We start from the raw sequence: 22,817 nt of genomic DNA, 5'->3' as shown, positions 1-22,817 counted from the left end.
GGAAATGATGCATGCTCTTTGGAATTTTTACATTGCAAATAGGAATGGATTTTTCTAACCAGAAAAATGAAAATCTCCTGGGATTGTTTGTGACTGACACTATATTTTATCTGCACATTGAAGCAACACACTTATCAAATGAAAGAGAAGAAGAAAAATTACAAGAGATTTGATCTCCTTTATAGCTTCTAATAGTAAAATACACTGTATGATTAATGAACCTGTCAGCTGTAATGGGAAGAATATGTAACAAGTAACTGTGCATTACTCGTTTGTGATTTTTATCTTTTATACATTCAGCCATGTGTAGGGTGATAAGATTAACTCTTTACATTTTAAGGTATCACTGTAAGCTAAGTTAAAACCAAACAGTTTCAACTTTTGTCCCTCTAGCCGTTGTCAATAGGAAAGTTTCAGGGTCACATTTCCTTGTGACAGTAATTACTCAATCATCTGCTTATAAAGTTTGTTTCCATCTATTTTTTGACCAGGTGTTTGTGGTAGAAAAGTAGGCGGGGCTGGGGTGTCACTGATCACATATCTACAGCATTTCAGAGTTGGGGCGGGGGCAGGATTTGTTTCTAGAAAAATGTTCTCTGCTGCATTATTAGGTCAGACAATTCATAAAATTCCTACCTAGGCATCCACCTACAGTTGTTCAGGGATATGCTCAGAGTATAAACCAGGGAACTGAGGCTAGGAACTCCCACGATCTCTGTTGCAGCATTTTTTGGTTTGGGCTGACCAGAGGGATAAAGGTGTAGGAAGGACTACATCAAAGTGGAGTAGGGAGGAGTCATAAATAAAGCTAATAATAATCGATAAGGGCTTCCTATGTGCCAAGCTGTGTACTACACGCTGGGGTAGATACAAGATAATCAGGTAGGGCATAACCCATATTCCACATGGGAGTCACAATGTAAGAGGGAGGAAGAACATATATCCATACGTGTATGTATATATATATATATATTTCCTCTTTCCTCCTTGGGAGGTGGTGAAAAAAAACCTGTCCTCAGTTGATCTTCCTTTAGGGTCTCTAATATCTACTATCTATTATATCTAGGTAATATATATTATCTAATATCTATTTGGGAGCATAAAAGGCTCAAGATACATACCAGCAATACACCATGCAGATCCAGATAATGCTAATGGACTTTGTCCATCAGGTTGACCTGCCAGTATGAGCATCATCTCAGAGCTAAATGGGATGAGGTGCCTTGAACTCAGTGTTAACTGGGAACTTCTCATGTGCATAGCATTGCATGGGACCCTGTGATATTCTTTGCAATAAAGACAGTAGGAGTGAGTCCTATCTAGTTATTTAGTTTAACTGAACTATCTGAATTACTCTGTCTCCACAATTCATTTGACAACCAGTTATCTAGCTATTTTTGAAGAAACCATTTTTGCCTGAAAGAGCTGAATAATTCAGGCCCTGCCCTGCTAAGGTTTTTGATCAGAAGTTTTTCAATTCAATCACTAGTGTTGACCCATCTTAACGCACTTGAGTGATGCCCTCAAAGATTTTAAAATGTGAATTAAAGAAGGAAGACATGGCAATGGCACATGGCAAATCCAGTTGAATATTTTCAAAGCACTATGGAGGCCTCAGGTGAATGGAAAGGGGAATGAATGAGTGGTTTCTTGAAGAAGGTGGGCTTTGAGTTGGGGTGGTGAACAGAGGTAATTAGGTAACCTAGGAGTGATGAATGAAGGGAATTAGGTAATCTAGTCAAAGGACAGAAGCTTGCTGGGGAAAGCATGGAAGAAGGTTCAATCAGGTTGAGGAGTAGTAGAAACAGAAGGTGGTTGATGTACATAGGGCAACTGACCCTGAATAATAATAATAATAATAATAATAATAATAATAATAATAATGACATTTTTTAAGCGCTTGCTATGTGCCAAGCACTGTTCTAAGCCCTGGGGGGGATACAAGGTAATGAGGTTGTCCCACATGGGGCTCACAGTCTTAATCCCCATTTTACAGATGAGGTAACTGAGGCCCAGAGAAGTTAAGTTACTTGCTCAAAGTCACACAGCAGACAAGTGGAGGAGTTGGGATTAGAACCCATGACCTCTGACTCCCAAGCCCGTGCTCTTTCCATTGAGCCACACTGAATAAGTGGGTCAGTTGGTTGAAGGAAGTATATAGGGGGCTTGGAATCAGGGGCCTGACAGATGAGAGGTTATGTGCCCCAAGATCATAGATGATTCCTAGTTTGCAAGTATTTTGAGTATTCCATCCTCCTTGAAAGACCTTAGGAAATCCCCTGGAAGTGTGAAATGTAATTGTATCAAAAGAAAGTCATAATGGGCCACTTGAGACGAGGTAAAGATTGTTAAGGACATGCATCCATAACTGTAGATGTCAAGGAACGTCACCATCACACTGTTCTTCCAATCATCCTCTTCTCACTGTCAAAGGCAGAATTCTGGAATGGAGCAAGTGACTGCCTCAGTAATGACCACTCTCATCTTTTCACTTTTTTATTGACCAAGTACACTGAACTGAAGAGATGGGTGACTCTGTTCTCAGTCTTGTCTCGTCTTATGCCGTCGAGTCGTTTCTGACCCGTAGCGACACCACGGACACATCTTTCCCAGAACGACCTGCTCTTCATCTGCAATCATTCTGGTAGTTTATCCATAGAGTTTTCTTGGTAAAAAATACAGAAGTGGTTTACCATGGCTGCTTTCCACGCAGGAAACTTGAGTCTCCGCCTTCGACTCTCTCCCGTGCCGCTGCTGCCCAGCATGGGTGAGTTTTGACTTGTAGCAGATTGCCTTCCACTCACTAGCCACTGCCCAGGCTAGGAATGGAATGGGGTAGACCACTGCTTGACTCTCCCTCCAGTAGCCGAGACTGGTAGAGTACTGGAAACTCTCCAGGTGCGGCCCTGAGAGGGGTCTGTTCTCAATACCTAGTAAAAAAAAATAATAACTCTGTCATTTGCTAAATGCTTGCTCTGTGTCATACATTTTATTAAGCGCTGGGATACATACAAGATAATCAGTTCAGACACTATTCCTGTCCCAAACAGGGCTCAGAGCCAAAGAAGAACTGGTATTGAATCCCCATTTTAGAAATGAGGAAACTGAGGCATGGAGCAGTCAAGTGACTTGCCCAAGATCACACAACACACAAGTGGCAGAGCAGGGATTAAAACCCAGGTCCTCAGACTCCGTGGACCATCCCACTAGGCAACACTGCTTCTCAGACGTACCTGCATAGCTGGTGCTTTCTTACAAGTCAATACGCACCATGTTATCTGAACAGCCAGTTTGCCAAAAGAAAATTCCTCAACCCATACCCAAAGGCATTGAAATTAGCCTGTGGGAAAATAACTCACTCTGGAAACTTAGATTTTGTCTCTGAATGTCAAATGACTTCAATATTCATAGTTTTGGTGTCCTGGAATTTGTCCCATTTAAGGATTTATTGATTGGAATTTATTGTTTCATTATTTATGTCAGACAATATGAAATGCAGTGTTCCTCATTTTACCTCTTATTTGCAATTCAATCTGTTATGCTATCCTTAAAGGGGAGACCACAGAAATTGTTGCCTGTGGTGGTTGGCCATTAAATCACTAGATTCCTGTAGCACAACAAATGTGAGCAAGTGGAAACTTTATATCTCCCAGATAAATAAGCACACCCTGTGGGAGTTTTAAGATATGATATTGTGCCCTAGAATCCAGTTTTGCTTTCCAAGTTTGAAGACGGCTCTCAAGATTTATTATAGCTTATAGTGGGTTGGAATCCTCTGCCACAGAATAACTGTGTTTGATTCAGAGTTGTAGCTTAACGAGTAACATATGGAACATACACAACCTATTTTACTAAATTTCCAATTATCCAAGAAAAAAATACCATCGTTACATAAAGATCATCCTTTCATTAAAAACCAAATGTTTTCAATTTGGAGTTGATTTTTCCCTCAAGGACAATACTACTCTCAGGTTTCTTCATACCACATTTTCTTCTGTGACTTTGTTCTTCCTCCTGAGCCATATTTATGGCCCCCAAGTTCTCTATGTGGACTTTACTTTTAAATTTGACAAGAGCTATATAGCCAGTTGTACTCCTTGTAAGCAAAATCAAGCAAGATAGATTATGTCTTTTACCTTCCTCTGTTTACGAGATTCTGTCATCCCTAATCATAGCTGATAACTCCACTCATCATCATTTTCAATAGTAGTCACTGAGCACCTACAATACCAAGTATTGAGAGACATTAGAAGTTGAATAGGTCCTTGATGTGAAGGCTTTTATAATCTAATGAGAGGAAACAAGGCAAACACAAATATATAATTGGACATAAAGTCCAAATAACAAAATCGTGGAATTTATAAGGAGCAAATGGTGTTAGGGAATTGGAGTGAATAGAGTCCTGATTGTTATAATTTGCCATGTATGGAGGGCAGGAGTGTAAAAACTACTTGGGGTTTTTGTTTTATGAGTTGCTTATTTATTTTGTATGGCATTTGTAAAGTTCCTACTATGTTCCAGGCACTGTACTAAGCACTGTGGTAGACCTAAGACAATCAGGTTGGACACAGTCTATGCCCGACTGGGTCTCACAGTCCTAATCCCCATTTTACAGGTGAGGTAACTGAGGCCCAGAGAAGGGAAGTGACTTGCCCAAGGTTACACAGCAGACAAGTGGTGGAGCTGAGATTAGAACCCAGTCCCTATTGACTCCCAGACTCGTATTGTATCTACTAGGCCAGGCTGCTTCTGAATTTCATCCCACAGAAATTCCAATGGTTCATTCAGCCTAGTTTTCTTTACACAACAGTGGCATCTAAGAGACTTGGAGGGCATGAAGGTGGTCTTCCATTCTTATGGTCATGGACGTCCCACCTAACATCCCTAGCCTTGCTTGCTCATAGCCTATTCTGGACCTCTGGCCCATGAATTACTAAAACCCCTTCTTGAACCTTTTTGCATTCCCTAACTGCACTCTTCCTGCGGTAATGAATTCCATATGCTCACCACCTGTTGGGGAGAAGAATGGCTTCCTTCTGTTTATTTTAAGTCTGCCACCTTCAAGCTTCATTGGGTGCCCACGAGACCTGGCATTGTCAAGCTTGGGTAACAACAATTCCGTGTTTCCCCTGAACACATCCTTCATGACTGTGTAGACTTGGATCTTGTTTACCGTCTTGAGCATTAGTTGTGTAAATGAGCTGAAGGAGAAGCCACTCATACCTCCGCCTTGCTGGGCCTTGAAAACTTTGGGGCCAGATTAATTTCTCGAAAGTCTGATTTATTCCACCATGTGCTTTTTACCTTACTGGCACACGGCTCATGTTTGGGTGGCTTACTCCGTTAGGCGAAGTTGAAATTAACTTTGTCCTTTAATAAGAAAACTCTTCTTGTTAATTACCTCAGTCTAATTGGTAAAACATTTCCTTTTTATCTTAGTGAATGGCCTTAATGTAAATATCCATCCTGATTAGTCCCTGGATACCTCCACAAGGATAGCTACTTTTTTCTTGGACTGGTGGAAAAAGCATGGGATTGGGTGTCTAATTCCTTCCCCTTACCTGCCGTGTGAACTTGAGTAAGTCACTTAGCTGTGCCTTGGTTTCATCATCTGTAAAATGTGGATTATTTACCTATTTTCTCTCCTCCTAAGACTGAAGCCTCATCTGGAACAGGGACTCTGCCTGATCTGATTGTATTGTATCTGCACCACTGTTTAGCACAGAAGTGCTGAAAAAATTCCGCAATTATTATTATTATTATTAGTTTATTATTATTAGTTTATTCTGGCATTGTTATCTGCGGGGGAAGGAAAGAGATCCACAGAATCTGAAGGGTTTTATCAGAAGTCTTACTGGGGTACAGTACAGTGAGACATGTTTTAAGTAATTGTGAGGCTAATTCTTCATTGCCTCCTGTTTGACTAGTTGTATGACCTGTTACAATGCTTGGCTGGAAAGTATTATTATCGTTATTGTTATTGTATTTGTTAAATGCTTACTATGTGTCAAGCACTGTTCTAAATGTTAGGGAAGGTACAAGTTAATCAGGTCACAAACAGTCCCTGTTCCACATGGGGCTCACAGTCTGAATTGGAATTGAGCCTACTATTACATCTCATCACCTGGATCAGATTTAAGACCCCAAAAATGTATAAAAAAATTTATCGGACCATGAGATCTCTCCCTCATTGTTCAGTGTTGCAGTGCTTCAATATTCCAAGCATGCTACATACTAGTCCCTTCATGGAATATTACTGGACTGATATAATAATAATTAATAATTATGGTATTTGTTAAGTGTTTACTATGTGTCATGCACTGTACTAAGTGCTGGGTGGATACAAGAAAATCGGGTTGGACACAGTCCCTGTCCCACGTAGGGCTCACAGTCTGAATCCCCGTTTTACACATGTGGTAACTGAGATCCAGAAAAGTGACTTACCCAAGGTCAAACAGCAAAATGGCGAATCCAGGATTAGAAACTATGACCTTCTGACTCACAGGCGCATGCTGTATCCACTGTGCCATGCTGATATGAGAATGGTTTGTCCACGTTAACTCCTGTTTGGTGTCTTGAATTCCTGCAAGTCTGTAGGGTATCACCTCCTGGATCTCTGATAGTCCCTATGTAAGCCATGAAGAGCCAACATCCTGTAAAAGGGTAGGCCACAAACCCAGAGCGCATCGATATCACTATGACCCACAGAATGTTGGGTTTGAATAACTCATTTTAAGAACCTACCAGACCAGTTTCAACTCAACTTTTACAGTCAGTTTCCAAATTCAACCACCCTAGACCTCTTCTCTTCTTTGTGCTCAGCATTTGCAGCTTGGCCTGCTTTCCATCTTTCGTGACACTCTTCAGTGAGTTTTTAATTTTTAGGTGGAGGTCTTCCAACCTGACTTGATTTGCTATTTGTCCTAGTCTTCTTATCCCAGAGAATAATGTAGAACATGAGGCCCACTGCATGAGACCAGTGGTCTACCCAGACCTTGAAGAAGTCTGTTTCTGGCAGTGACACCAAAGGACACTGAGGAACAACTGTTAGTTGCACTCCCAGCCCTCCATCCACAAGGCCAGGGCAGGCCTCCCAAGCACCCTCACCTTTCCCACTAGTGATCCAGTTGGGACCTTACAAAATGGTGGTGTATAAATCCTTCTTGAACATAACCATTGGGATCGTTTGTCCTGGGAGAAATATTTGGTTTTTCATGACTTCCTTTTTTCACTTTTTTCACACTTCATGTTATTTTCCTGAGTTATTGAAGTCTGTGTTCTTGACATTCATTTCCTTTTATTTTGCTGTTTTTCTTTTGTAACATTTAATAAGTACACTTTTTAGTACCAAACTCTGCTCAGAAGTTTGGGCCAGATGTTCTATGTGGAGGGAGAAAAAAAATCTGTAAGGAAAATTCAAGTTGACGATTTTTAATGAAGCAGCTCTGCAAAGAATGACTCAGAGTAATATCCAAAGTTTACCACAGCATTCTTCACATTCTGTGTCTCAGACATTGTTAGGGCTTGTGGATCTTGGCAGTTGTTTAATGCGATTACTCATGTTACTTTGTAAGTGCCCCAAAACACCACTCTAATTAAGGTTCTGACGGCGTGAACTTTGGCTGTGGAAGCATCTTATTGTGTAGCTCAGGGCATTGTTTATGTAACAAAACTGTAACACAAGAAAAACGCCCAAACTTGGGTGTTCTTAACATAATCTAAAGTCTTTGCCGAAGGCAAGGAAAAACAGAAAAACTTTCAGGGAACGACATTGTCCATGCAGACTTAACATTTCCTAATAGCAAAACCAGACAAGATTGGCAAGGCATTTCAACAGAATGTACTCTATGTATCAGTCTGTTTTGCTACAGCAAACTGAAAGGGTGAGCCACATCACAGAATGGGCTGTAGAGAGGGGAGAAAGACTGTTATTCCTGGGTCCTGGCATTTCAAGAATGGATGCAGCAGGTCATCAGTGAGTTGAATTGTGCGCTTAGGCTGTTGGAATCTCTATCTCCAAGAAATAGGATCCAGTTTTCCATTCCCAAAGTTTCAGCAGAATCAGGTTGACCCTGTGGGCCCTTCTGAGTGGTAGATGTCTGAGAACAGGGAAGATCCTGAAGGACCTGGTAAAAACATTTCATTAGTCTCCTCTCCCTCCTGAAAAGAAGTGTCCAGGTCAACTCACATCAGGGTCATCATATGGCTGAGGGCATCTGACTTCCTGGACTTGCTGCATTGAGGACAGGAGTCCAGGGCCACTGGGCCACTGGTGGCCCTTGGACCATGGCCAGCTAAGAGGCACGGACTGCCCTCTCAGCCACCAGAGCAGTAGACATTGTCTTATAAACTCTAGCCACAAACCAAATGGCCCTGAATGCTGCATTCTGAACTTCGGTCATCCAGGAAGCCTCATTGACATCATCTTGGCTGTGGTAGAAGTGGGTTTGGTGCATGAGCGTGTCAGGCCGGACAATGCAGTGGGCACTTGGGCTCTTCCCTAGCAGCCAGAAGGAGAGGCTGCATTTGTGTGACAATTTCATCTCCCAGGTGAGATTGTCAACTCCTTGAAGGTGCACTTTCTACCACTACTGTACTTTCCTAAGCACTCAATACAATTTCCTTCACACAGTTGTCACTCCATCCCTCCTATTATTTGATGCTGGAAGAGACGTGGGGCAAACCCCACCTCGTAATGATAGTGATGTCATGCGGGACATCACCAATCTTGAGAAGCAGTGTAGTCTAGTGGAAGAACAGGGCCCTAGGAGTCAGAAGACCAGGGTTCTAATCCCAGCTCTGCAACTTGCCTTCTGTGTGACCTTGGATAAGTCATTTAACTTCTCTGGGCCTCAATTCCCTCATCTTTAAAATAGATTCAATGCCTGTTCTTCCTCCTATTTAGACTGTGAGCTCCAAGTGTGACCTGATTACCTTGTATTGACCCAGCTCCTAGTACAGTGCTTTTTTTTATGGTATTTGTCAAGAATTTAATATGTGCCAGGCACTGTACTAAGCGCTGCAGTAGATACAAACTTATCCGGTTGGACACAGTCCACGTCCCACATAGGGCTCAGGTTACTTTTAATTCCCATGAGAAGCAGCCTGGCTTAGTGGAAAGAGCACGGGTTTGGGAGTCAAAGGTCATGAGTTCTAATCCCAGCTCTGCCACTTGTCCGCCGTGTGACTTCGGGCAAGTCACTTAACTTCTCTGTGCCTCAGTTACCTCATCTGGAAAATGGGGATTAAGACTGTGAGCCCCACGTGGGACAACCTGATAACCTTGTATCTACCCCAGTGCTTAGAACAGTGCTTGGCACAAGCAAGCACTTAACAAATACCATCATTATCATTTTACAGATGAAGTAATTGAGGCACAGAGAAGAAGTGAAGTGACTTGTCCAAGGTCACACAGCAGACAAGTGGCAGAGCAGGGATTAGAACCCAGTCCTTCTGACTCTCATGCTCTATCCACTAAGCCAACCTGCTTCTATGGGCCTGGGCCTGGGGCAGGAAACTGTGTGTTGTGGTATAAGGAAAGTTTGTTTATTTTCTCCATATGCCCTAATTACTAAATGCCAGATGCTATTAAATCACAGGTGTTATCATGTGATAATCTAGGTGGCAAAAAATGTAACGCCCTACCCATCAAAAGATTTAGTTGTGCATAAAATTGCACTGGTAAATCAATTGCCATTTCAAATAAGCAAATACCAGTGTAACTGTTAACCAGTTGCACAAACTGGTAATTCTGGGAACACAAAAGATGGAACACAAAAGACACTAATGGGCTAATTGACATTTGTAAGCATGTTGATTTCTCCATAGATTTTTCTCCCCTGATAGTAACCCTAAGAATTGGTTGTCCATCATTATCTATGTCACTTACTCCATAAGATAACTCTAAAGTAAACAATTAAGTGGCATCCTTTGAGCACTTACTGTGTGTTGAGCACTGATTAAGACTGTGAGCCCCATGTGGGACAGGGACTGTGTCCAACCCGATTTGCTTGTATCCATCCCAGTACTTAGTACAGTGCCTGGAACTCCCTCCAAATCACTTTTAATTATCAGTTTGCCAGAACAAGGCATTGACATCATCAGATATCCAAATCACCATGTAATTTTTCTACCCACTCCTCAAACACGTGTGTGTCTTCTGGATGGCCTAAATTTTCTTTAACCTCAGAGTGTCAGACCAAAAAGTCAGAACTTTTCATCTTGGAGTCCTGTTTTTTTTTTCCTCTGTTCTAATTCTCACTTCCTTGTCATCATGTCTTTTATGATTTTTGATTTTAAGCATCTTTTAGTCCTCAAGGCAGGACTATCCATTTTCTTCCCTTATGGGGTGCAGGATTTCCTTCCAAACGTCTATTTAAAAACACCCTTTAAATTACAATTTTCTCAAGAAAAAACAACTGTCAATTGAAAAGAAAATTATTTATGACAGCTGAATACATGTCACAGCGTTTCCCAAACTGCTCAGTTCTATCATTCTTGGTGTCCGTCTTAAGGGTAAATATCCCTCACCTACTGATAGTCAAAATATATTGTCCAAACAAGAAGCTGTCCTTTTAAGATATCATGCCATGTATAAGACTGTTATTTTAAACAGGGTTATGATAAAATAGGCCACCATGGGTCATTTATAGGGCCTTAGTGGACTTCAGCTACAGTATGTCTTTATCAACAAGTTCAAAATGGAACTCCTCATCTCCCCCACTGTATCCTCTCCTCCCTTTATCTTTCTCATCACTGCTAACACCTCCATCATCCTTCTTACCTTTCAAACCCAAAACTATGGTGTTATCCTTAATTCTTTTCTCTTTCAATCCCCATCTTCAATCTGTCACCAAATCCTGTCAGTTCTTTCTTCATCTCCATCCAAACTACCAAGACACTGGTCCAAGTATTTGTCTTATCTCATCTTGACTATGATATCAGCCTCCTCGCTGACCTTCCTGCCTCCAATCTCTCCCTCTTAGTCAATACTTCACTCAACTGCCCGGTTCATTTTTCTTGACATCATTTTGTCCGTGTCTTCTGACTTCTCTTCAATCTCCTATGTTTGGCCATACCTCTCTATATCAAATTGAAACATCTGACCCTTAGCTTTAAAGAACTCAATCAATTCTCTCTCCCCTACTGATCTTCGCTTCTCTCTTACAGCACCCCAACTCACAGGCTTCTCTCAAGCCAACCTTCTATGCCTTTTCAGTGTCCTTCTCTCACTCACACCCTCTCTTGTACCTGATGTGAAGATGATGTGAGGATAAAATGGGGTAACTGATGTGAAAATGTTTTGGAAAAAATAGCTATATGAAAAATAAGGTATTATTATAATTCCTTTTATGAGTTGTGTTATATTAAGTGCTTACTATGAGTCAAGCACCATTCTGAGCACTGGGGGTAGATACAAGTTAATCACGTTGGACATAGTCCCTGTCTCACATGAGACTCACAGTCTAAGTAGGAGGCAGTAGGATTTAATCCCCATATGACAGTTGAGGAAACTGAGCCACAGATAAGTTAAGTAACTTGCCCAACGTCACACAGCAAGCAATTGGCAGAGCTAGGATTAGAACCCAGGTCCTCTGATTCCCAGGTCTGTGTTCTTTTCACTTGGCCAGCTGCTTCAAGGCCCTTATGAAATCACGTATCCTTGAGGATGCTTTCTCCAATCAATCCCTCATTTCCCCACCCTATTTTTGCCCCTCCTGTCCTTACAGAACTTCTTTATCACCTAAAGACATGGAACATCACCACATCCCTCCCGTTCCCCCCTCGGCACTTAGGTCGCCTGACCAAGAACGACTATGGTGTTATCCACCAAAAATGGAATGCACAAGTTAGAACTTTTAAGAGCTCTGAATGTAGGTGTTCGTCCAAAAGAGTAGGATTTGAATATTTTATGCCATCTGTTGGGACACTGAGTCAACACTGCAAAATGATTTGGTGGAATTGCAGTCCCTACTGGATTTTTATTGGTAACATTTTTTTAATGATATCTGTTAAGTGCTTACGATGTGCCAGGTAGTGTACTTAGTGCTGGGATAGATACAAGCTAATCAGGTTGATGCAGTCCATGTCCCGCATGGGGCTCACAATCTTAATCTCTATTTTAAAACTGAGGGAATCTGAGGCACAGAGCAGGCAAATGACAAAACAGGGATTAGAAACCAGATCCTTCTGACTCCTAGGCCTGGGGTCTACCCACTAGGCCATGCTGCTTCTACACCATCCCATAATATCGTTTTGGCATCCGAGATGTTAACGCTATCATCATTTGTTTTATGGGACTGCTACTGCTGGCCTCGCATCTATCTCCCCGTCCCCACAGAGCTCCCATAGAAGTCAAGCATCCTTCTGTTTATCATTGAAGTCGATCACCACTCTGTTTATCATAATGAAGTCGAAAGGAACTCTGAGCACACAAGGAAATATGTAGCCAGCACAATCAGCCCCTAAATACCAGGAGCCTGAATTGAGGCCAGGGATTGTACTGGCATGGAAACTGCATTATCATCTGGTCCTTACAGCTGGTCCCCGTCGATAGCGTTGGAGAGTATTGGGGACTGAGCGGAGGAAAATGATACCTGGGCTGTGTACCGGTTTTCCAGGATAAATTGGGGAGTTTGAGAGCGCAGGACGTTACCCAGCTGTGCCCTTCTCTAGGGCTAATTTCACCAACAGGCTATGATAATTAATCTGGGAGCAAAAATACCCGGATTGAACCCAAACAAGGCCTCCGGAGAAAGAATGTGCAGCTCGTTCGGCAGCGGAAAGTTCAATCATTCCAAAGGTAACAGTGGCTGAATAGATTTCCTTCGCCACGCTATAGAATGCCACCCTCTCCTCCCCACCCACACCTACCACGAACACTCATTTTCTGAAGGGCAAGATTTTCTCAAGGTCTTATTCACACTAAATGTATTACCCAAGCCCAGAGAATACAATAAGATCTCTCCCCTTCATAATGTAGATGTTGTCTTTCTAAAGCAAGCTTGATTATATTCTGAATAGGTCAGTCTGTGTGCCTGACATTTCTCCTCAGTTTCCTGTGACCTTTTAATAAGAATGACTCGTTTTTGCTCTGCAGAAAATGGAACTGTCCCTTTTCAATCAGTGAATATGAGAGGAACAGTTTGAACATATCCCGTTTGCTGTACTGCATTATTACTAGTACAGCCACAAACTAAATGAAACCCGAGCTTTCCTGAAAAACACGTGTCCTATTTGGCTTTAATTTTACCTTCTTCTGCTGCTCGTTCACATACATTTGTAAATATTTAAACAAATGTGCAGTCACATTTGTTCAGGGAAAGTAACAAATTAATCAAGTCTGTGTTGAGCAGATCTGACTTTTATAATGTATGCTTAAACAGCTGTCATTTTTTTTTTGAATAGTACCACAAAGAATTATTAACATGGACCTTCTCTGGTTATAAAGGAGACAATTATCAGCAGTAATCCAATTTCTGAAATTTCAGAAATGCTATTATTTATTAGGTTTCAGCTGCAGGGGATTCAATTGGACATATCATCCGTGGGCTGAGAGAACAAGGCAAGCCTGTGAAGTGTTAGAGCCATAGGGCTGGGTGGGTTCTGAGGGGAAGAGCTCTGTGTACTGGGGTTTGGCAAACTCCACTGAGTTGGTGTTCATCTTGGAGAAGCGGCATGGCTCAGTGGCAAGAGCCCGGGCTTGGGAGCCAGAGGTCATGAGTTCTAATCCCACCTCCACCTCTTGTCAGCTGTGTGACTTTGGGCAAGTCACTTAACTTTTCTGGGCCTCAGTTACCTCATCTGTAAAATGGGGATGAAGACTGTGAGCCCCACGTGGGACAACCTTAGAACAGTGCTTTGCACTTACTTAACAAATGCCATCATTATTATTATTAGAGCAGAAAAAGCACAGGAGTGAGAATTGGGAGGCCTGGGTTTGGGTCCCATTTGGGCCTCTGGCCTGCTGTTTGAGCTGGGCCTAGTCACTTAACCTTTTTGGGCCTCAGTTTCTTCATCCGTTAAATGGGGGGCAATGACTCCTGCCCAACTCTAATAATAATGATGGTATTTGTTAAGCACTTACTATGTGCAAAGCACTGTTCTAAGCACTGGGGGATACAAGGTGATCAGGTTGTCCTATGTGGGGCTCACAGACTTAATCCCCATTTTACAGATGAGGTAACTGAGGCACAGAGATGTTAAGTGGCTTGCCCAAGGTCACATAACTGACAAGTGGCGGAGCCAGGATTAGAATCTTGGTCCTTCTGACACCCAGGTCCAAGCTCTATCCACTAGGTCACACTGTTTCCATAGTCCTTCTGTGGAAATCATTGCAAATTACCATTTCAATGAGAGAAAATGAGAACCTGGTCCAGAGTTTTCAGAGCTGGGATTGCCTTAACTGGGTCTCACCAATATTTAAAAACTAATCAGACATGAAGATGTTCAACTGGTTAAATATATTCTAGGTCTTTTACATTTATACCTTAGGAGTGAAATGCGAGGGAATTATATAGGCAAGATACACATATATACATTCAAGATAGGAAAGTGACTTAAACAGGGTGAACAGTGACTGAAGTACTTAATAATCATTAAGTTTCGGCAGCTGCCTAAAATGTACTTAAAAATCACCTGTGCTTAGATTCCAAGATTCAGACAGAAGGATTTTTTTTTAGCCAAGGTATAATAAAATTTTCCACTCACCAAACACCCCGACTAAAGGAAGCCCCACTGCAGAATACAGTCTTCACAGAGTGGCTTTTGTAAATGCATAAGCATTTGTCCAGCCTCAAGCAAAAATTCTCTGGGATTCTAGATCCATTTTTTTTTTTTTTATCAGTGTAGGCAGAAGGAGAAAACAATGGAACCTGATTTTTGAGTTGGTGAAGACTGATGGAGGACCTTTGGTTGTTTTCTTGGCAGGGGAGGGGGCGCCTTGGAGGTTTTTAACCATCAAAGGTTTACACATGCACCCCTGTCAGTAGGACATGCGCTTGAATTGTTTTCCATTAGTGGTTTGGGTTTGTGTCAATTCGTTCACACTCTAGGAAGCCCCCCTTTAATGTACAGCAAGCACTGTGAGACAGCTGGTTAGGGTAAGGATGCTGTCTGTGACATATCTCTGTGTCGTCCCACCCTTCAGAAACCTTCAGTGGTTGGTCCTCCTTTTCAAGCTGAAACTCCTTACCATCAGTTTTAAAGCACTGAATCAGCTCTCTCCTTCTTATCCACTCTCTTCTCCCATTACAACCCAGTTTGAATTCTTCATTCTCTTCTTTTCACCCCCAGCTAAACTTCTTGCTGTGCCTTTTTCTCATCTCTCCTGCCTCTGATTTCTTGCTCTTCTCCCACCCAGTCCTCCCTCTGTCTTCAAATCTGTCAAATCATAGCTCTCCTCAGCTTTGAAATCACTTCTCTTCCCCACTTCTCTTCCAGGTGGCCTTCCCCAGTTCATTTCTCTTCTCCCCACATTGTATCCTCCCACTGTCACTTTAGCTCATCTGCACCAATTAGGCACTGGTGTACTAACAAACCGTACTTAGCACTTCCATACTTGTTAACTTGCATTCCCTCTTTTTAAAAAACTTACCCACTTTGTCCTTCTCCTCTCTGTAAATTATTTCAATGTTGTGTCCCCTTCTAGGTTGCAATGTCCTAGAGGGCAGGGATCATGTCTCCTAACTTTTAGACTGAAGCCGAGAGTGATGAGTTTTTGCCTGATGTGTAGGTTGATTGGTAGCCACTGGAGATTTTTGAAGAGGGGAGTAACATGCCCAGAATATTTCTGCACAAAGATGATCCGGGCAGCAGTGTGAAGTATAGATTGAAGTGGGGAGAGACAGGAGGATGGGAGATCAGAGAGAAGGCTGATGCAGTAATCCAGTCAGGATAGGATGAGAGATTGAACCAGCAGCATAGTGATTTGGGTGGAGAGGAACTCATTGCAACCCACTGTACTAAGCACTTGAGAAATCAAAAGAAGCAAAAGACAAGTTCCCTGCCCACAAGGAGCTGACTCTAATGAAACAATAAAGAGAGGTAAACACTGTTAGTGGTAGTATACTTATGAGAATGTCAGAATGGAGGAGTAAGTGCATCTAAAGTTAACAGTCCCTCTAGACCGTAAACTCATTATAGACTGGAAATGTGTTTGCTAATTCTATTATATTGTACTCACCCAAGCGCTTAATATAGTGCTCTGCACACAGTAAGTGCTCAATAAATACCATTTATTAAGAAATTTATACTTTTAAAAGTGTAGTTGGACTGTAGATTTTAGGAAAGAAATCTGAACAAAGAACTTTTTTTATGGTATTTAAGTGCTTATTATGTGCCAGGCACTGGACTAAGCACTGGAGTTAGATGCAAGATAATCAGGTTGGACGCAGTCCCTGTCCCATTTAGGGCTCACGCTCTGAATCCAATTTTGCAGATGAGGTAAGTAGGCACAGAGAAGTTAAGGGACTTGCCCAAGGTCAAACAGCAGATAAGTGGCAGAGTGGGATTAGAATCCAGGTGTTCTGACTTCTAAGCCTGTGCTCTTTCCACTAAGTCACACTGCTTCAGCTTTGTTTGGATCTTGTTCCTTTCAAAAATGAACATTTTTCTGTATTGTGTCAGTAATGGTGAATCATGGCAATATTTCATGTTGAATTCATTGTATTATGTATGTGTTTTAGAGAAGGAAATAAAATGAGTATATTTTTACAATAATTTACCAGAAAAAGTTAACTCGCCAAATAGCACTGAAGGTAAGTTATTTAATTATAAGCCATATATAAAAATAGAGGCTAAAGACTATTACATTATACTAGTGCAATAAAGGTCAGTGGTTTGGGTGGGTGGCAGTGACATTGATCATTTGTAACTTCATTTATCCCAAGTGAAATTCACAAGTTTCCCCGAGGCACAACATACCAGCCAAGAATTGCCTTTGGAAGTGGACAGCCAATGACACTCTGTATTTTGGATGGGCTGACTGAAAGGGCGTTATTGTCATCATTTTCTAGGAAATGTTTCCACTTCTATGACACTTAACCCAAAGATCAATGATTCAAATTTGCATTGCACAGTAAAACCGTACATGACATCATTTTCACTGTGCAAAAAGATTGGATTGCTTCAGAAAAGATTAAATTTCCTTCAAGATGTTTATGAAATTGGTATCTAACTTCATAAAGTATAATTTGTGTGCACTTGATGAATCCCAATTTCAGTTAGAAAATCATGTTTCTTTTTGAGAGGCTAGAACATCAGTAATGTTTCAGGCTTGAATTTCAATTTAGACCTTTCTCCCCCTTTAGCCCCGCCCCAGTTTTATTGTGTTTGTAGAAAACAAATAGAATGTATAATATGCTTGTTACATATATGTTAAAGTTAAATATTTATCGTATCTATTGTAAATTCCAGTCCATTTGCTGGAGGGATCATCAGATATGAGCATTTGGATCGATTCTACTTTCTTTTATGACTGCTCATGTGTATGTGTGTGTCCTTAATCTTTCTTTCTATAATGGTATTTGTAAAGTGCCTACTCTTATGTCAAGCATGTTTCTAAGCCCTAGGGTTGATCAGACCGAATGCAGCCCCTGTCCCACACGGGGCTCACAGTCTAAGTAGGAGGGAACAGATATTGAATCCCCATTTTGCAGTTGAGAAAACTGAGACACAGAGAAGTTAAGTGACTTGTCCAAGGTCACACTGCAGGCAAATGGTGGTGCTGGGTTTAGAACCCAGTTCCTCTGGCTCCCAGGCCTATGCTTTATCCAGTATGCCACACTGTTACTCCATCCCCATTTCTCTCAGCTACCTCACAGTGGGGATAAGAAACTGGGAAAAAGAGTGCAGATGGCTCAGTGCAGACCATCACTACAGAGGAAAATCCAGCACAAGCACATGACCTGCTGATGAAAGGACAGTTCTTTTCCCTCTTAACCAGTGGTGCCTGAGTAGTGCTAACCCTAATGGCATAAAACGGGAAAAGAAGCTTGCCTCACTTTGATAGACACAGTGTGCAAGCTTTTCTGGTTTGACACCCATAGCCATGAAAGTGATCTCACCATCACCAACGTATCAGTGAATTTTTTACTTAGATTTCTCTCACCATGAAGCAGACCAAAAGCTTGCCAACTTTTTACCAAATCAATCTCTGACCTTGAGAAGCTGCACATCCTGGTTGCTGAAGGGCAAACCTACCTCATATTTAGCCAGATCCTTAACCCCAGCTCTAGCTCCAACCTTAATCCAGTTGCTATTTTGGAGAATCAGCTAGGCTTCTTTGGAGGAGGTTTCTGCTCCCTCACATTGTCATGGGACATGCCTCAATATGAGAGAAGTTGAATTTAGCTTGCCCATCTTCAGGCCCTTCTGGAGTCACATCTCCTCCAAAAGCTCCAACCTTAATCCAGTTGCTATTTTGGAGAATCAGACAGGCTTCTTTGGAGGAGGTTTTCTGCTCCCTCACATTGTCATGGGACATGCCTCAATATGAGAGAAGTTGAATTTAGCTTGCCCATCTTCAGGCCCTTCTGGAATCACATCTCCTCCAAAAGACCTTCCTCAATTAATCTCTCTTCTCCCCACCTTAAATTCCCCAACTGCCACTTCAACCCATCCACTCCACTTAAGCTCATAGTTCTTATGTACATGCCTGCCTCTGTACTTCTACCTTGATGTGATTTATTTTAGTGTCTGCTCTCTCAATAGAGTATAGACTCCTTGAGGGCAGGGATCATATCTATCGCTTTCTCCCAAGCACATCATTTATTGATTGATGTATTCCCCTCCAAACAAATCAGAATCCGCAGCCTTCATCCATCCCTATCCAGTGTGGCTTAGTGGAAAGAGCCTGGGCTTTGGAGTCAGAAGTCATGGGTTCAAATCCCGACTCCACCGTGAGCTATGTGACTTTGGGCAAGTCACTTAACTTCTCTGTGCCTCAGTTACCTCTTCTGTAAAATGGGGATTAAAACTGTGAGCCCCACATGGGACAACCTGATTACCTTGTAACCTCCCCGGCACTTAGAACAATGCTTTGCACATAGTAAGTGCTTAACAAATACCATCATCATCATTATTATTATTATCCATAAACTTGCCCTATTACTAAGCCAAATCCAATCTCCCCCTTTCTTTCAAAGATTGGTTTTGCTGCCAGCTTTCTGGCACGGACAACTCTTGCTTAGTTGGTCAGTCGGCATTTGAATGTTTGTCACTAGGCAGATCAATCAGTCAATCAATCGTATTTATTGAGTGCTTACTGTGTGCAGAGCACTGTACTAAGTGCTTGGGAAGTACAAGTTGGCAACATATAGAGACAGTCCCTACCCAACAGTGGGCTCACAGTCTAAATGGGGGAGACAGAGAACAAAAAAAACCAAACATACTAACAAAATAAAATAAATAGAATAGATATGTACAAGTAAAATAAATAAATAAATAGAGTAATAAATATGTACAAACATATATACAGGTGCTGTGGGGAAGGGAAGGAGGTAAGATGGGGGGAATGGAGAGGGGGACGAGAGGGAGAGGAAGGAAGGGGCTCAGTCTGGGAAGGCAGATAAGCATGCTCTCTCTTCACTGTTAACATGGGGTTAGCAGAGATAAGGGAAAACACCAATACACATGTGTGCTCGTTTCTGTTCTCACCTGAAAGGGGCAAGGTAGGGTGAGAAGGCCGTGTTCTTCTCTGAGAAGAAGTTGGGAAGCTGGTGATTCAGATCTAAAGTGGAGGGATAATGGGAAAAGGAAAGACAGGGGAGAAGGAAGAGAAGAGATCTATCTTGGTGGGTGGGTGTACAGGAAGCATTCCTAGGAAAGAAAGGGATTGTTGGTAAAGGATAGAGTAGGAGCTGGAATGGATGCCTGTGAATGAGGGGATTGGGTATGAGCTAGAGGGATATTATCAAGGAAAGACACAGGAGGGGTCTTGGGTGATAAGCTCTGTCATTCATGTCTTCACCTCAAAATATCCATTGCCCATAAATAGTTCACTGCTTTGAGCTTGCAGATCACCTTTTGTTTGCCTTTTTTCTGGTGCTTATTAACCCGTTCATCAGCAGGTGAAGGGGGCAAGAAAGAGGAAGTGAAACTCAAATGAGCTGCTTGTTAACCATTGTTAACACTTGTAACAGTTCAGGGCATGTGGGGAGGGGAGCGAAGAGGACCTGAACCCATTGCCAAGCAAGGTTCAGAATTATGCGAGAACCTATTTTTCTTTTGTTTCTCCGTGTTGGTGTCCCTCCACTGTAAGGGGTATTGAAAAGCAACTAAGTCGATCAGTCGTTCCTTTTATTCCTTGGTTAGCAGCTGTGAGTCTGGTTGAATTGATCCATTCATTTTGCTGTATACCGACAGAATTTACTTCTTCCAATCATGCCCTGTTTCAGCCCTGCAACCTAGATTTATTTGGACCCATCAGCTTTAGTCTGTTTCCTGTGACCTAATTAGTAATAGTAAAGGTATTTATTAAGTGTAATGTAGTGTACTAAGCACTTGAGAAAGTACAACAGAAACACGAAGAAGGTTTGCTGCCCACAAGGAGCTTACACACTAACGGTTATTATTACCACTATTAGTCATTAATGTTTTTTCAAGACAAACATTGTTTTGACCCACATTACCAGTTCTACCCCTTGCTGTCCTACTCTTTTTTTTTAATGGTATTTGTTTAGCACTTACTGTGTCAAGCACTGTTCTAAATGCTGGGAGTGATACAAGTTAATTAGGGGGGAGATAGTCTCTGTCCCTCTTGGGGCTTACAGTCAAGTAAGAGGAAAAACAGGTGTTTAATCTCCATTTTACAGTTGAGGAAACTGCGACCCTAAGCAGGCAAGTGGCAGAGCTGGGATTAGAACCCAGGTCCTCTGTCTCTGAGGCCTGTGCTTTATCTACAGACCAGTCAGCTGTCCATCGTTCATTAGACTGTAAGCTTGTTGTGGGCAGTGAATGTGCTTGTTATATTGTACTCTCCTAAGCGCTTTGTATAGTACTCTGGACACAGTAAACGCTCAATAGTTCTGTTGAACACTAACAACTGCTTCTCCTGACTCCAGACTAAAATTACAAATAGGTTACTGCAGCAAATACATTTGGTTTTTACACTAATACGGCTTCAAAAGATGAATAGAAAGAAGAGCTTCAGTGCATGACTTCTTGAAGTTCTCACCTGATTTATTTTTGGTTACACTCTGCTGACTAGCCCTTAAGAAAGATCATAATTATTACCTTCTGCCAAGCACTGGGCTTAATGCTGGGTCTGTAAAACATAATTAGGTTGTGTGCCTCAGGTGGTGCAACGACTGTGTTCAAACTAAGAGATGAGAGCAGGTATCTTTCCCTATTTTACAGATATGGAAACTGGGGCACAGAGGGATTCAGTAATTTACTGAAGCACCATAGCTTAGTGGAAAGAGCCTGGGCTTGGGAGTCAGAGGTCATGGGTTCTAATCCTGACTCTGCCACTAGTCAGCTGTGTGACTTTGGGCAAGTCGCTTAACTTCTCTGTGCCTCAGTTACCTCACCTGAAAAGTGGGGATTAAGGTTGTGAGCCTCACTTGGGACAACCTCATTACCTTCTATCTACTCCAGTGTTTAAAACAGTGCTTGGCACATAGTAAGCGCTTAACAAATATCATTATTACTATTACTGAAAGTCACCCAGCAGGTCAGTGGTAGAGCTTATGTTATTTAACTTCATGTTTTTCTCCTAAGGAATGAGAGCAATTGAACATTATTTTTTTAATTCATTCATTCATTCAATCATATTTATTGAGCGCTTACTGTGTGCAGAGCACTGTACTAAGCGCTTGGGAAGTACAAGTTGGTAACATATAGAGATGGTCCCTACCCAATAGTGGGCTCACAGTCTAGAAGGGGGAGACAGACAACAAAACAACACATATTAACAAAATAAAATAAATAGAATAGTAGATAGGTACAAGTAAAATAGAGTAATAAATCTGTACAGACATATATACAGGTGCTGTGGGGAGGGGAAGGAGGTAGGGCAGGGGGGATGGGGAGGGGAGAAGGGGGAGAGGAAGGAGGGGGCTCAGTCTGGGAAGGCCTCCTGGAGGAGGTGAGCTCTCAGTAGGAGCCTTTTGATAACAGCTTCCTTTAACAGCCTTTTGATACTTGTAATTGGTCTTGTCAGTAATTACTCCCCTTTTGGATTAGCTGTTTGACCTCATTTGTGAAGACTCTCCATGAACTTCATGATCGATTTAGGTTTAGAAGCAGAGTTCACCATCTGGATCAATTGCCCAATGGAGATGATCATTGCAGGAAGGAGAAAACAACATTGTTTTCAATGCTAAAAGGACACCCTTGTTTGTGTATCTAATAACACACTATTATTGCTAAAGAAAGATAGGGACACATGACTCATCAGTCATATCACCTGGACTTAATGGCTGTCTCCCTTGCTGGGCCGTAAAATCTTTGAGCTCACAGATCATGTCTACCATCTCTTCCACATCTCCTCCCAGAAGCCTTCCCTGATTAAGCCCTCTCTTCTCCATCTCCCTGTCCCTTCTGCTTCATCTATGCAGTTGGGTCTGACCTTTGGCATTTGACATTCACCTTAGCCCCACAGCACTTATGTATAGATCTATAAATTGTATGTTATAAATTTATTTTCATTAATATCGGTCTCCCTCTCTAGTCTGTAAATGTGTTGCAGGCAGGAAACGTATCTACCACTCTGTTGTATTGTACTCTCCCAAGTGCTTAATAAGTGCTCTCCCAAGAGTACAATGGTCTGCACGAGTGCTCAATAAATGCTATTGATTGATTGGCCTGCATGAAAG

The 22,817-nt window shown here is 41.9% G+C and overlaps 1 protein-coding gene and 1 non-coding gene across 2 annotated transcripts in view; one reads left to right on the top strand and one right to left on the bottom strand.

Annotated features, from left to right (window-relative positions):
- The window catches only part of TOX (thymocyte selection associated high mobility group box), a 403,502-nt gene that overhangs the window by 26,434 nt on the left and 354,251 nt on the right, over positions 1 to 22,817 (top strand). The gene's annotated exons all lie outside the window — the stretch shown is intronic.
- Positions 2,778 to 2,916, bottom strand: LOC119945601. The gene has a single exon (XR_005456263.1). It is a non-coding gene; the product is annotated as a small nucleolar RNA SNORA7 (small nucleolar RNA).

This window comes from Tachyglossus aculeatus, chromosome 25 (genome assembly GCF_015852505.1).
Source record: "Tachyglossus aculeatus isolate mTacAcu1 chromosome 25, mTacAcu1.pri, whole genome shotgun sequence".
In the NCBI taxonomy this organism is placed as follows: domain Eukaryota; kingdom Metazoa; phylum Chordata; class Mammalia; order Monotremata; family Tachyglossidae; genus Tachyglossus; species Tachyglossus aculeatus.
This window is presented reverse-complemented; position numbering and strand designations above follow the sequence as displayed.